We start from the raw sequence: 14837 nt of genomic DNA, 5'->3' as shown, positions 1-14837 counted from the left end.
TTCTTCAAGACATCATTCATCAATATCATAAAAGTACTTGGTGCATTAGTCAACCCAAAATTCATCACCAACCATTCATATAATCCTTCATTTGTGATGGGTTGGTGCACTCCTACACCAATTTGTCTTGAATGTTATCTTCAACTCATCTCCTTCTCTAATTTTGATCTGATGATATCCACTCTTCAAATCTATCTTCATGTAGTATTTGGCTCCACTCAAATAATTCATTATGTCATCCATCCTAGGCAAAGGAAACTGATACTTCACTGTGATCTTGTTTATTACTTTGGAATTGGTACACATCCTCCTTTCTCCATTCTTATTAGGTGGTAGCACTGCTGGAACTGCACAAGGACTCAGACTCTCATGAATCAAGCCTTTCCTCAACAAATCCTACACTTTCCTGTTCAACTCTTCATTCTCTGATAGTGTCATTTGGTGTGATGCTTTGTTAGGAAAACTAGCTTCGAGAATCAGGTCCATGCAATGACTGATACTCCTTACAGGTGGTAATCCTTCTAACACATTATCTAAAATGATGTCTTTATATTCTATCAACAAATCCTTTATCTCCTTTGGTTGTTATTCATACTCTGCGTTCTTAGTCTTCTTATGAACTAAGGCAAAACACACATTCTCATGTCTCATTCCATCTAGGAATTTTGTCCGATCTACCAAAAAAATTCTAGCATTCGTACATACTTCACTTTTTAGGGGTTCCTCCAAAGGTAATGAGGTTTTCTTCATCCCATTCACAACAATAGTGTGTATGTTCTTTTCTCATCATGTATTGCCTGTCTATCAAACTGCCAAGGCTTACCCAACAAAATGTGTCAAATATCCATACGCATAATATCACACAAAACCATCATGAAAATTCCCAATTTTTCAATTTCACCAAGCTTTGTTCACTCACTAGAAACATATGATCATCCTAAATCCATGATATTTGGTAAGGCTTAGTGTGTTTCAATCTTTCCAACTTCAACTTATTCACCATTTCTTTTGAAACAAGATTATCTGAACTACCACTATCAATAATGACTTTACAACACTTACTGGATACTTTACATCTGGTCTTGAACAAATTTCTCCTTTGCAAGGGATCCTCATCTTCTCTGGTATGACATAGAGCTCTCCTCATCATCAAAAGTTCTCCATCTTCTAGTTTGTTAGCTGATCCAGTAGGGTCTTCTTCCACCAATGTTGTTCTCCCAGTGTTCTCTATCTTTCTACATTCAAATACACGATGTCCTTCTCCTCCACACTTAAAGAAAGTCCCTCTAAATATTCTATTTTCTTGTCTTCTAACATCTTTTCCAAAACCCTCATTTCGGAAACATCCGATTCTCTACTCTAGTAAAAAATTTTGTCCTCATTCTGGTATGAACTACCATCCTTGCTTACTTCCTTGTCCTTGTTTTGATCTATACAGGTTCCTCTTCCTATAGAATATCCTCTCCCTCCTTGAGATCTTCCTCCAGAAATCCTTCCACCTCTACCTCTCTAACTTTTCTCATGCCTTTTGTTTAGCTTTTCTTCTTCCTTTTTAGGGCATATTGGTAAGCTTCCTCAATAATCTGCAACTTGATCAAATTGAGTTCATCTTTTGTAGACATCGACAACCCATTAAAATATATTACAACTTGTTCAACCTCATCATCGACATGTTTGGATTTGATATTCAACTTGTAAAATGCTTCTGCTTATTCCTTCACACTTGATTCCTTCTTCTTTAAGTTTTATAAATTCTACAATAGATTTAGTTGATAATCAGCTAGCACAAACTTTGATTTTAACTTGGCAAGCATCCGCTCCCATCTTTTGATCTTCTCTTTACATATTCTTGTTAGCATTTTTGATGTTTATGTTGTGATTGTCATTGATGGACACACACTTGTATTGAGATCCCCTTTATATGTATGAGCTCATGCTCAACCGGTATTTGTTCCGACCGATATGTTGTATTCTAGTCTTTAGACTAGTGGTGATTTTGCAGAATGTGTTTCCCGGTCTGAAGTGACATGTCGACCCCAAGCGGTTCGTAGATCACAAGCGGTACGAGGAAGCAAAGCGGCACAACACATTCTTACCAGTCTTCATTTTTGTCAAACTAACAACCAGCATTTTGTATGAACCGGTAACACTCGGTGATGAGTTACCAACCGGCATTTTGTGATGAGTTACCAATCCACCAATTGTTTGATGGTGCCGACACATTGACGGCGATTCTTGTGTCGTGTTACTAAGTATGTCTAGATTCACTGAACCTAGGAAATTGTAATGTAATCCTATTAGACCGACATGAAATCAGATTCCTTTAAAAGGACATCATGTCTAGGTTTTTTAAGTTGTTGAAGAAGTTGCGAATAGGTATATGTTTAGCTAGGGTTTAAGGTGGAAGTGGAGAGTGATCTTATCAGAGAAGATCAAGTTGTAACTGAGAGAGGTAGAGGAGACTGAAGTAATGCTGGAATGCATTAGCTGTGAGCAATACTAGATCTAACCAAGCAATTTGTGCTAGTAGATAGATCAAACACTTGTTGATTACTCACATCTGTGACAAGTTTGTAGCCCTTAACCGGGTAGGCCTCAAAGCCTTTGTAAAATCCTCTAACAAGGTGGTTCACACATGTGAATCTAAAATCCTCTAACAAGGTAGTCTTTAATCGGACTTATCTCCTAACAGAGATTGAGATTCCTAACAGGATCTATTCTGGTGAAGAACATTGTAAGACCTTAACCGGTCTAGTTTCTATTCTGTAGATAGTGACTTGTGAGTTCCATCTCAGCATGGTTTTTCCCAGTTGGTTTTCCACGTCAAATATCTTGTGTTATGGTTGTATTGCTTTTGTGGGTGAATGTTTTATTCACATTTTGGTTTGTATGTGTGATAACCAGTTTGATTGTCAGACTGCTTTATCAGTTTATCTTTAGACTATGTAAGTGTTTTAGTGCAAAGATTTTTGGCATACTAATTCACCCCCCCTCTTAGTATTCATCAATTGGTATCAGAGCCAACCTTTATATAAGTTTAACTACTTGGAAAGAGATATGGGGGAATACACATTGAGGGAACTTACTCAACGGCTCACTAAGTCTGAGCAAGCCTATGATGATCTTATGGTCAAATACAAGGCATCTCAAGCAAAAAGAAGAGAACATGCAGAGAGGCTGATGGAACTATCTGAAAGTAGTTCTGAAGATGAAGCTAACATGGAAGCTATGATTGCTGAATTGAATAAGCTGAATGATTCAAACTCCAATTTGAGAAAGGAGTTGGAAGGAATGACTATTCGGTTTAGCCAAGAGCTTGAGAACTGGAGAAAAGCTGAAGATCTGGTAAAAGATAGAGATCATGAGATCTCCAAGTTGAAACATGAGATTAGTGCACTAACTGCTCGGCTTCATGAGAGCAGAATCGAGAAAGAAGACATGCAAGGAGAACTGAACATTGCCATCTTTTAAAATGCAAGTCTTATGGAGACAAACACTGTTATTTCCAAAGAACTCTTTGAATCAAAGGAGATACTAGCTAAGTTTGGCAATAGTGCAGTCAGCCTAGAGCAAAAGCTTGAGTCATCTAGACCGGCAAAGAATACCAATGGTCTTGGTTTTTCTGGACATGAGGAAGGAGAATCCTCAGGAACAAATGTTGAAGCATCAAAGAAGAAACCAGAACTCAAAGGAAAAGGTAAGCAAAAATTCAAACCTATTTGCTTTAACTGTCTTAAAGAAGGACACACTGACAATGTATGTAGGAGCAAAGCCTACAATAATTTTCCTTATTTTATCAACAATGTACCTGGATCCAATAAGTTCAATGGTCATTGTTATGCATGCAACAAGTTTGGGAATAGAGAATTTGAATGCAAGTCTGTAATGGATAACACTGGAAGATATCCTCAGAGGACCAAAGGAACTGGTCCTGAATCTTTTATGAACTAGAACCACAACCGGTTTAATGTCTTCAATCATCAGTCAAGAAGCGATGGTCATCAAGCAGCAACCGGATGGAGAGAAAGATGTATGATTTGTCATGGTCATGGTCACACTGCTGCAACATGCAGAAGGAAGAATGGAAACATGTACAATGGACCTTGGAAAGCACCTGGACTTGTTTGTTATCACTACAACAAACCAGGTCACATTGCAAGATTCTACAGAAGTAGAAAAAGTATATCTGATGATATACCCATCACTCGGGAAGGAGAAATAGAGGTTTAAAAAGTTCAAGAAGACATGAAGAAAATATGGAAGAAGAAACCAGTATTATTAGAGGAGGAACTAGTTTCTGCACCCAGCGTGGAAATACCGGAACCAACAAACTAAGCCTCAAAGGCTTAGGGGGAGCAAATGGAAAAATGCTTTCGAACCCCTGGTTAACATTGGTATGTTACACCTCTTGCTTGGCAAAAGACCGGAAACGGTAAAGAGGCAAATTAGGGTTTATGCCCTAATATAGGAGCATTAATGATGGTAGGTGAGAGACATGTATAAATGCAATTTTCAAATCATTTCTCACTATCTATTTTTTGAGTGAAGAAAAGTTTTCAAGTGCAGAGCAAAGAGAAGGTGATTTGAGCTTAGATTTCGAGGAATTGGAGAGATTTGAAAGAGATTCAAATAAAGTTTGCAAGCGGTAGTGGAGAACTCAAAGCGGTGATTTGGCATCCAATGGAGAGCGAAGTAAAGCAGAATCAGGAAGCTCTAAATTTGCATTTGAAAGGTATTTTTTGTGTTCTTGAAATACTCTTCAATGGCTTCCGCATCTCATACCAGTTCAAGCACATTCATTGAGTTAGAAAATTTCATTCAGAGGAAGTCCAAGTATAATGCTTTGTCACAAGTCCCAGCTGGAGTCATAATCGAAGAAGGAATCTCAGACTATATTGATTGCAAGATAGAAGACCTAGGGTCCTTAGCCATTCATACTCAGTTAGGTCTATTTTGCGGAAAGGACCAAAGGATCAAACCAGAGTTTAGTATCTTAGAGAAGAAGAAACTCCATAATGCAGTGTATTTTTTGGAAGATTTCTTAGAGGATCACATCAGAATCATCTTGAGTAGAGTCCATGGTGACAAGATGTACCTAGAGAGAATGCATGATATCACACCTGAAGCAATTCATGCAGTCACCGGTTTCTGCAACATAGGGGAAGTGCCAGCCCTGAGAACGGTAAGCAAAATGGAAATGACCAAGCTCACCGGTTCAACAAGTGATTCACGATGTATGATAGTTAATTCTATCAAGGATGAACTGGTAAAATATGCCTACATGGTGATAGGCTACAGGACATTCTTGACCAGCAGGATTAATTATGTATCTGCTGCAGCGGTAAATGTCGCTTACCGGATGATTATAGCGGATGAATCATTTGACTTATGCACCGGTATGCAAAGGCAACTCCTGTTAAATCTCAAGGCAATCAAAAAGGACAATTCACTGAGATTTAAATTTGGACAACTACTGGTAGGGTTGTTTTTCTATTTCCAAGGCTACTTTCTGGGTGTAGCAGGTGTCCAATGGTCCCCTGACCAACCGGTAACCAAGCAGATAAAGGAAAGTGTGCAAGCCATTGGAACTGGCTACCCTGAGATACTGAACAAATACTTTGATGAGTTCAGAAGAAAGATGAGTCAGAGGGTGTGAATCTCAGGTGACATAGTAAAGAAGTATGAAGATGACATCTGTTTCACTATTTAGGTGGACAAATGTCTAATGGAGGCTGTTGAGCCTAGAATGGAGGAAGTGGAGCCTATGGGCTATGAGGTCATGTTTGACATGCTAGAAGGGTATGCTTCAACCCTCATTCCATCGCCTCTTGATTGAAAGGTGAAATGAACCGGAACCTACTTGGAGAGGATCGCACCGGTTCAAGAACCATCGGTGAAAAAGGGAAAAGAACTGGCAACCAAGAAAGCTAAGCCTGTGACATCAGCACCAGCTACCACTGAGACTCCAAGAGTGACCAAGTGGTCACCGGCAAAGAAGAAACCGGAGGTAACACCGGCAAAAGTCTTTGAAAGAAAGAGGAAGACTAAGGCAAATGAACCAAACTCCGAAGAAACTAAGTCTGATGAATAGCCAAAGAAGGCTAGACAAACCAAGAAGGTGAAGAAGAATGAACCAGCAACATTCGCACTGGTAAATATAGATATCTCCTCTTACAAACCTTTGACACATTGTCAAAGAACAGTAAAGAATATTAGGAGAAAGTTACTTCATGATTTAATTGATTATTATGATGATTTCAATAGTGAAGAAAAAGATGAAGTACTGCAGGAAATCATTTTTTATTTATGCAAAAATGACCGGTCACCATCAGAGATTAAATCTCAGACACTGGATTCATTGTATAAAGCATTGGATAAAAAATGGTGCATTGCCATTGAAAAGGAACAAGAGATTAGGGAGAAGCTTTTTGCACATTACTTCCCCAAACTCTCAAATTCAGAATTATTTGATGTATTAGATCAAAATAAAGGTCTCTTCTTCATAAGGAGAAGAAGACTCTGGTTGTTGGAAGGGAGGGCTGATGATGTAGAAAAGGATACACATCAACACATGGCCCATGCTATCAACTCACACAAAGTTCAAATGGCCAACCTCCAAGAGGAAAAGGAACCAATTATTTGCAAACCAGATGAAGCTTTTGATGAGGAAGGAAACCTGGTGGAGGAACCAATCGACACCATAGATGTCGATGCCCTTGATATAGAAGATGTCACTCAGGACATATCTTCTGAGGGAACTGAACAGGGGCAACATGCCGATTAGGGTGGTGAACAAGCCGTGGACACACCGCAAGCGGCAAAAGACAAAGAAGAAGAGAAAAAGAAGAAGGATGAAGATGAGAAATAGAGAAAGGAGGAAGAGAAAAAGAAAGAGGAAGAGGAGAAAAGAAAAGATGAAGAAAAGAAGAAGCAAGAAGAAGAAAGGAAAAAGAAAGAAGAAGAGGACATGGAAGAAAAGAAGAAGAAGGAAGATGAAGAAAAGAGGAAGAAGGAAGAGGAAGAAAAGAAGGAAGAGGAAGAAAAGAAGAAAAATGAAGAGGAAGAGAAGAAGAAGAGGGAAGAAGAAGAACAGGAAGAGCAGAAGAGGAGAGCAGAGGAGAAGAAAAAGGTAGAAGAAGACAATGAAGAAGAGAAGAGAAGAGAAGCAGAAAAGAAGAAAGCTGAAGAAGCCAAGGAACATGAAGTAGCAAAAGGCTCTCAGTTGGAGACTCCGAAGGTAACTGGAAGTCAACCCTCACCGGTTGATCTTTCTAGTCCTATCAATCTCCAATCTGCAAGCGAGTTGGAGATTCTGTAGAGAATCAAGGTTTCTCAAGAGCGCCTTGAGATCATTCGGAGGAAAAAGGAACAAGACATCATTCAGGCAGCTATAGACACACTTACCGGTTTAATCCCTAGTACTAATCTTTCTAACACTGATTCATCACTAGCACAACTCAAACTTCTGTGTACTGTAGTGGATGATCAGGTGCAGAGCCTAGAAGAAGAAGCTGAGGCCAATGTAAAGAAAGAGCACCAAAAGGCTCTTAATGTTGCTCTGGTGAAGAAACTAAATGAGCTTAGGACTAAACTATCAAAGGATCAAAAGGACATAAGGAGTGCTTTGGATGAGGGAAACTTGCTACTCAACAAAATCTATCAACCTCATCTATTCTCTGATGATGTGCTATCCAAGAAGCAACAACTTCAAATAGACTTACAGTCCTACTTAAGCACATTCAAGACTCCTTACAACTCCTTTGTAGTATATGGGCAAACCATTCACCGGTTCGAGGTCCAGTCAGCCAAGATAGAGCAAGAGATCAGCACAAGATCTAGAGATTTGCAGGAACTTCAACTCGTATTACTTCCACGACTGCAAATTCTCCAGAAATGCTATCTGAACCGGGAAGCACTGACAGTCACCCAAGAACTGAGGACAATCGATGCCATGTAGGAGCAGGTATCACAAATGGAGATAGAGAAGGAAGTGGCAACCTCCCTACTTGAGTCCTGGTCTCTCTCCATGAAACAATTTTTATAGGACTACAAAGTAGTTTTTGACAAGTATTATTCATTATTGTCATAAAATCTTTTATATATATATGGAAACAGGTTTTTGTAGTGGTACTTTGTCATTGTTGACAAAGTGGGAGAAATATATGGTTTTAAAATTTTGATGGTCTTAAAATTTTGAAATTTTGATATATCAAGGGGAGAAGTATATTAGAGGGAGAAGTATCTATTTTGAAATTTTGATATATGTTGTGATATATGCTATATGCTCTGATGATTATGCTCCGAATGCAAATTGCTATACACTCTGTTGATTAAGGGATAGTGTATATGCTTAGGGGGAGCAATTTTGTTAATGGCAAGTTTTTGTTGTAAAACACTTAGATGTCAAAATTTTATTTTCCTAAGTGTTGCCATCAATGCCAAAGGGGCAGATTGTTGGCATTTTTGATGTTTATGTTGTGATTGTCATTGATGGACACACACTTGTATTGAGATCCCCTTTATATGTATGAGCTCATGCTCAACCGGTATGTTGTATTCTAGGCTTTAGACTAGTGGTGATTTTGTAGAATGTGTTTCCCGGTTTGAAGCGGCATGTCGACCACAAGTGGTTCACAGATCACAAGCGGTACGAGGAAGCAAAGCGGCACAAGACATTCTTACCAGTCTTCATTTTTGTCAAATTGGCAACCAGCATTTTGTATGAACCGGTAACACTCTGTGATGAGTTACCAACCGGCATTTTGTGATGAGTTACCAATCCACCGATTTTTTGATGGTGCCGACATATTGACGGTGATTCTTGTGTCATGTTACTAAGTATGTCTAGATTCACTAAACCTAGGAAATTGTAATGTAATCCTATTGGACCGACATGAAATCAGATTCCTTTAAATGGACATCATGTCTAGGTTTTTTAAGTTGTTGAAGAAGTTGCGAATAGGGTTTATGTTTAGCTAGGGTTTAAGGTGGAAGTGGAGAGTGATCTTATCAGAGAAGATTGAGTTGTAACTAGGAGAGATAGAGGAGACTGCAGTAATGCTGGAATGCATTAAATCTGAGCAATACTGGATCTAACCAAGCAATTTGTGCTAGTAGATAGATCAAACACTTGTTGATTACTCACATCTTTAACAAGTTTATAGCCCTTAACCGGGTAGGCCTCAAAACCTTTGTAAAATCCTCTAACAAGGTGGTTCACACATGTAATCTAAAATCCTCTAACAAGGTAGTCTTTAATCAGACTTATCTCCTAACAGAGATTGAGATTCCTAACAGGATCTGTTCTGGTGAAGAACATTGTAAGACCTTAACCGGTTTGGTTTCTATTCTGCAGATAGTGACTTGTGAGTTCCATCTCACCATGGTTTTTCCCAGTTGGGTTTCCATGTCAAATATCTTGTGTTATGGTTGTATTTCTTTTGTGGGTGAATGTTTTATTCACATTTTGGTTTGTATGTGTGATACCCAGTTTGATTGTTAGACTGCTTTACCGGTTTATCTTTAGACTGTGTAAGTGTTTTAGTGCAAGGATTTTTGGCATACTAATTCACCCCCCCTCTTAGTATTCATCACTTCTATGTCTGTCAAAGTAAAAATGTTCCCACCAAAGAGATGCATGACCTTTCAACCTGGTATAGGCATATTTCATCTTTCTTTCTTCTTCAGTATTCTCAAAATACTTCTCCATCTCTGAGATCCAATTCATTAATTCTTCTGAATCCAACTTGCCATCATACTCTGGTGGGGTAAAATGTGGTTTGGTATTCGCCCTACTCAAAACCCTTAAGAACCTTTCTTCATCTGGATCAATCGCCAGTGGATTTTCTACTTGTTATGTCAGTGCTTCTTCTTCCTCATCTTCGCTCACATCTTCAATATGCCGACCTCTTCTTTGAGTTGTTTCAACAGCTTCCAACCAGGATACAATTCCTCTTAAAATTTCCATCATAGTAGGGTTTGCATTCACACACGCTCTACCATTCCTATTTCCTCTTCGCACCATATTCACTCTAGTCTTCTGCAGCCGTAGGTCGGATCCATAGTCTGCCACCCTACAACAAAATCTTGCTCAAATATCACTTGGTGGAGTCACAGTTAGGAGAGACCTCAATGAGATCTATTTGAACTATGCTATGCGAGTAAACACAATGAAAGAAAGCCAAGATGATAGAGGGAATGCATAATTGATTGATTATATCATGAAAAAGGTTTACAATCTATCAGCAACATGTGGGCTACAAGATTCGACTTAATGGCTTAATACAAACATGCTCAATTATAGAATCATTCTATACTAGACCTCTTAACATCTAGATAGATCTTCCCAGTTCTCCTTAAAAAAATATCTTTACTAAAAGATAAATTACATCGATTTATATGGTCTAAAGGGATCTGAGTCAGCCCAAGAAAATCAAACATTGATGAACATGAGGAAACATGCAAAACCACCAAGTCAGCCTCTACCAATGAGAATCATTTGAAAAATCCATAGGATGGAGTGTAGATCAAAAGGAAGGTTGGCCACATGCCAAGGAACATTTGAACAACACAGAAGATTTTCTAATAGCAGGATAGGTCCAAGCGGTTCAGGAGTTATAAGCTAGAAAACTGTCTTGGAATCTAGAATCAATAACTTGCCAAAATAAGATCCAAACATTCTGTAGATTTGGGAAAAGGAAGATGACTATAGTCTTGATCAAAATCTAGCTCCACAAGATCTGGTGAGAAAAATGCAAGAAAATGCAAAAATAAATGTTGATACTCCAAAACAAAAAACAAACTGAAAAGAAATGTCTTTGGTTGATGCAAGATTGCCAAGAACCAAGGATTCTCCTACATCACAAAGCCCTTTGGATACAAATGGGGGACCTCATCCCCAATTAACAATGTTGAGGCTCAAACCAGCATGCACATTTGATCAACAAAGGCACAAACCTACAATCAAAATGGCCCAATGAGGATTTGAACCTTGATGGCCACACCAACTCTTCCACTTAACTAACACACCATGGGATGAACCTATAGCATCATAAATTGTACACCCCTAATTAGGGTTGTTCAGTTCCATGCTTAGGTTAGCACCTGCCTTATTGTGTACCATTTCATTTTGCATTTATAAGGCTCCTTTAGGAAATTAATTATTCATTTAATTAAATTTAAAGTCCTCTCTCAATAATTCATATATTATAAGATTGGGTTCTTAACCCTAAGTGTACCCCATTTTATTTTATTTTAAATTAATCTTAATAATGTCCTAATTTCAATCTTCAAGGCATACTTTTTCATATCTAAACACCTTGGATTGACCTAGCATATTGGATATGATGTTATAATCATGATATCTCACATCCCTAGAAAATTGGAAAAAAGTTGGCCAAACCAGAATGCTAGCATTCTCATCCTGTACTTTTTTCCTCAGATTTTGGGAGCTTTATTTGGTGGTATTATAATGCTCAAATATTGAATTTTATGAATTTTTATTAATCCTAAGTCATTCTATTATCAAAATTAAATTTATGGTTTCATATATATATCATTTTCTTTCTGTCATTTGAGGATCTGAATCTAGCATTTTAAAAGGAGATCTTTGTTAAGTGAAAGAGAAGGTTTAAGTGAACTCTACAAACAGAAAATTCATCATCAATCAAGTCTTCATTAACACTTATATTAATCATCAAATCTTTAGGAGATATTGAAGAATAATAAGGAGATCACCGTTTATTGATTAGCTTGTACTTTGTCCTTAGGATTGATGGTTACATTTTATTTTCATATCTCTATTTGAGTTTTAGATCTACACAACTTTAATTTTCAAATTTGCATTATTGCTTTAGATCTACATTGCATTTGTGATTTAAAGTTGTAGACTCTAAAAATTGGTTTATCCTTATGTCGGAAAACCTAATTTTTAACATGTCTTCTATGTCACGTTTAATCTTCATTGTATGTTGACATTGTGTCATTCCTCTAGTTTTGATTCATTTCAAATCTAACCCTAATCAGTCTTGTTCATTTGCATTTAGTCCTAAATCATTATGATTGGTATTTATCATTTTCACATCATTTGAATTGGTCACATCTTGATAATTAATTAATCATTAATTATCAACCTCTTTATCAAATCATTTCAATTAGTCATCTATGACACTCAATCAGTCTTGCATGGTACTTTGTCAATCAATCTTATTAGTCTCTCATTAAAATCATTGTCAATCTTGAGTATTTTTTGAACTCTATCCTATTTGTTGTCAACCTCAGTCAATTGTCATTTATTTTTATCAATTATTAGCCAATTAATCATCACTACTAATTCAACAATCAGGTTGGTATCTCAAATTATTCAAATTATTTCCCCTAGGTTGATTAATTAAATAAGTAATCAATCCTCTTTCTTACTAGCATGTCCTCCCTTTTTAATAAATAAGTGAATATTTATTTATTCTTTTATTTTTTTCCTACAATTAATATTATTATATATTAATTAGTTAATTGTGTACCCACAACAACTATTCCTGCGGCTGAGAGTTATGAGTAGAATTAATAATTTTAAATTATTATTTCCAACTCATTCAGGTTTAAATGAAATATTTGGAGTGCAAATGGATGTTTCTATTTTCTTTTTTATTTAATGCCTTTTTCTCTTCACTTCTAATGGCAATTTCTCTTTTAACTCATCCTTGCACGAAATCTTGACCGTTGGATTGAGTTGATCTTGTTCGTTCAATGTGATTTCAAAGTCTATAAATTGAGCTCATATTGCTCATGACAACCACGCTTCGAGTATCCTTATGCTATCTAAATTATTTTATTATCTTTCTTGCATCACACTTTCTTTGTAGGTGAGATCCACGATAATTTGAAGGAGAAAGAAGAATAATAGAGAATCATGGAGGAGACATTCATTTGTGATGGTTTGTGTTAATTTTAATTGTCTTATCTTCATAGCTCTATTGATTGTTAATACTTTATTCTGATTTCCTAATTATAGAAGCATTTACACTACACTCATTTTAGGGTTTTTACTCAAAAAATCCTAGGGTCAAATTCTACTTTGCATTTAGCTCATCAGAATCTTACAAACACATGTGATTCTAGGGTACACACATATTTTCAGTACAATATCAACTATTTGTGGTGGAGGAAATCACCAAAACAAGGGGTTGACTAAGGTAAAACCCTCTATAGCCACAAAAACACCATTCTATAGCTTGTAGGTGCAATAACAGGTTTTTCGTTAGAGGGCAATTTCTTGGAGTTCTTAGTGAATAGACATAGACCCATTATCAGAAATTGGACCTAGTTTTCAAGGACCATGACACTCCATGCCCTTATCCCCTAGGAATAGGGCACTCCAAACCCTGGTCATTCAGGATCAAGGTGCTCCATGTTGGCAATTGACTCTGATTCACCTTAATTAGTTGTATTGTCATTGATGGCAACACACACCATTTTGGGTTGATCACTTAACCGGTACTCATTGGTATACATTATTTGGCAACCCACATTCAAGTCAACCAACACCGACAGGAAAGGGAAACTGACAAACTAGGAACCAACATATGAGGCCGAAATAGGAGATTGATCTAGTAGGTCTACACGGCAACGATCATGGCATTGGTCTTGAAGTTTAATGAATTTATTTTTTCTTAGGCCGACATGTAAATAAATTATAATATCATTGTAAGCCAACATAAGGCATTTATGTTTGTATTTGGGAAGGGTATTTAAATCAGTCCGGTTAGGTTATTTTGATAATGAAAAAAGAGTGTAATGGGATATAGTGATGTGATGTTGTGTGAGCAATCTTGATCGACAGAATGAGAATGTAGTATTCTATAGTCCATATTGGATATTGGTTTAAAGGTTTGGGAAGTGAAAAAAGATATCGGTAAGGAAGGACACATTATAAAATGGTACAGACTGTGCTTTAACCATAACTCATCTAGCATAGAAGATGCACTCTTAGAGTTTAGAATTTTGTTTATAACTCCATATGTGGTGTTTGTAGTAAGTGAGGCTCCTTTTATGATGAGAAGTGTGCTCTAGGCTATTGGTCTTCCTACATGTGTACAATCCTATTGTAATATTTATTCATTTGGCTAGTGGATAGATATTGTGGGTCCCCAATCCTACTATGGTTTTTCCTCTTTGAGGTTTTCCACGTATAAATCTTTGTGTTATGGTGTATGCTCTTGTGGTTGTTTCATTTCTATTTGTAGTTATGTTCTTTTATGGTTATTAGTTACTAAATTGCATTGTTAATAAGGCTAAAATTAGTTATACTGACAAAATACTGATTCACCCCCCCCTCTCAGTGTTCTTGGAGCCTTGGAGTAAGTCTAATAGCTTAAGGAAGATCCTGAATCTGGAATCCATGGAGATGAGTCTACAGAAACAACTTGAAGTAGCACTTGAGGACTATGATGCTGAAACAATGAAGAACTAAAAGTTGCAAGATGAATTGAACTCTGCAAAGGAGTTCATTCTTACCCTGTAGGAGATGTTGTCATTTGCTCAAGCTAAAAGGAAAGAGCTTTTGCAAAATTTGGATGATGAAGAGAAGGATTCCCTTAAAGAATAATGTAAGAAGCTAAGTCAGGAGAATGGTGTGATGAAGAATGAAATCTAAGCCATGACTATGAGGATATCCAAGGAGATTGAAGACCGAAAGAAGAGTGAAGAAAATCTTAGCAGATCTCTAAAAGACAAATCCGAGAAATGCATAAGGTTGGCACATGAGAATGATTTGTTTAGACCTGAGTTGGTGCAATCATAGAACAATGAACAAGAGTTAGAAAGAATGATGTCAATCATAA

This window comes from Cryptomeria japonica, chromosome 7 (assembly GCF_030272615.1).
Source record: "Cryptomeria japonica chromosome 7, Sugi_1.0, whole genome shotgun sequence".
NCBI classification, from domain to species: domain Eukaryota; kingdom Viridiplantae; phylum Streptophyta; class Pinopsida; order Cupressales; family Cupressaceae; genus Cryptomeria; species Cryptomeria japonica.
Note: the sequence above shows the minus strand (reverse complement) of the source record.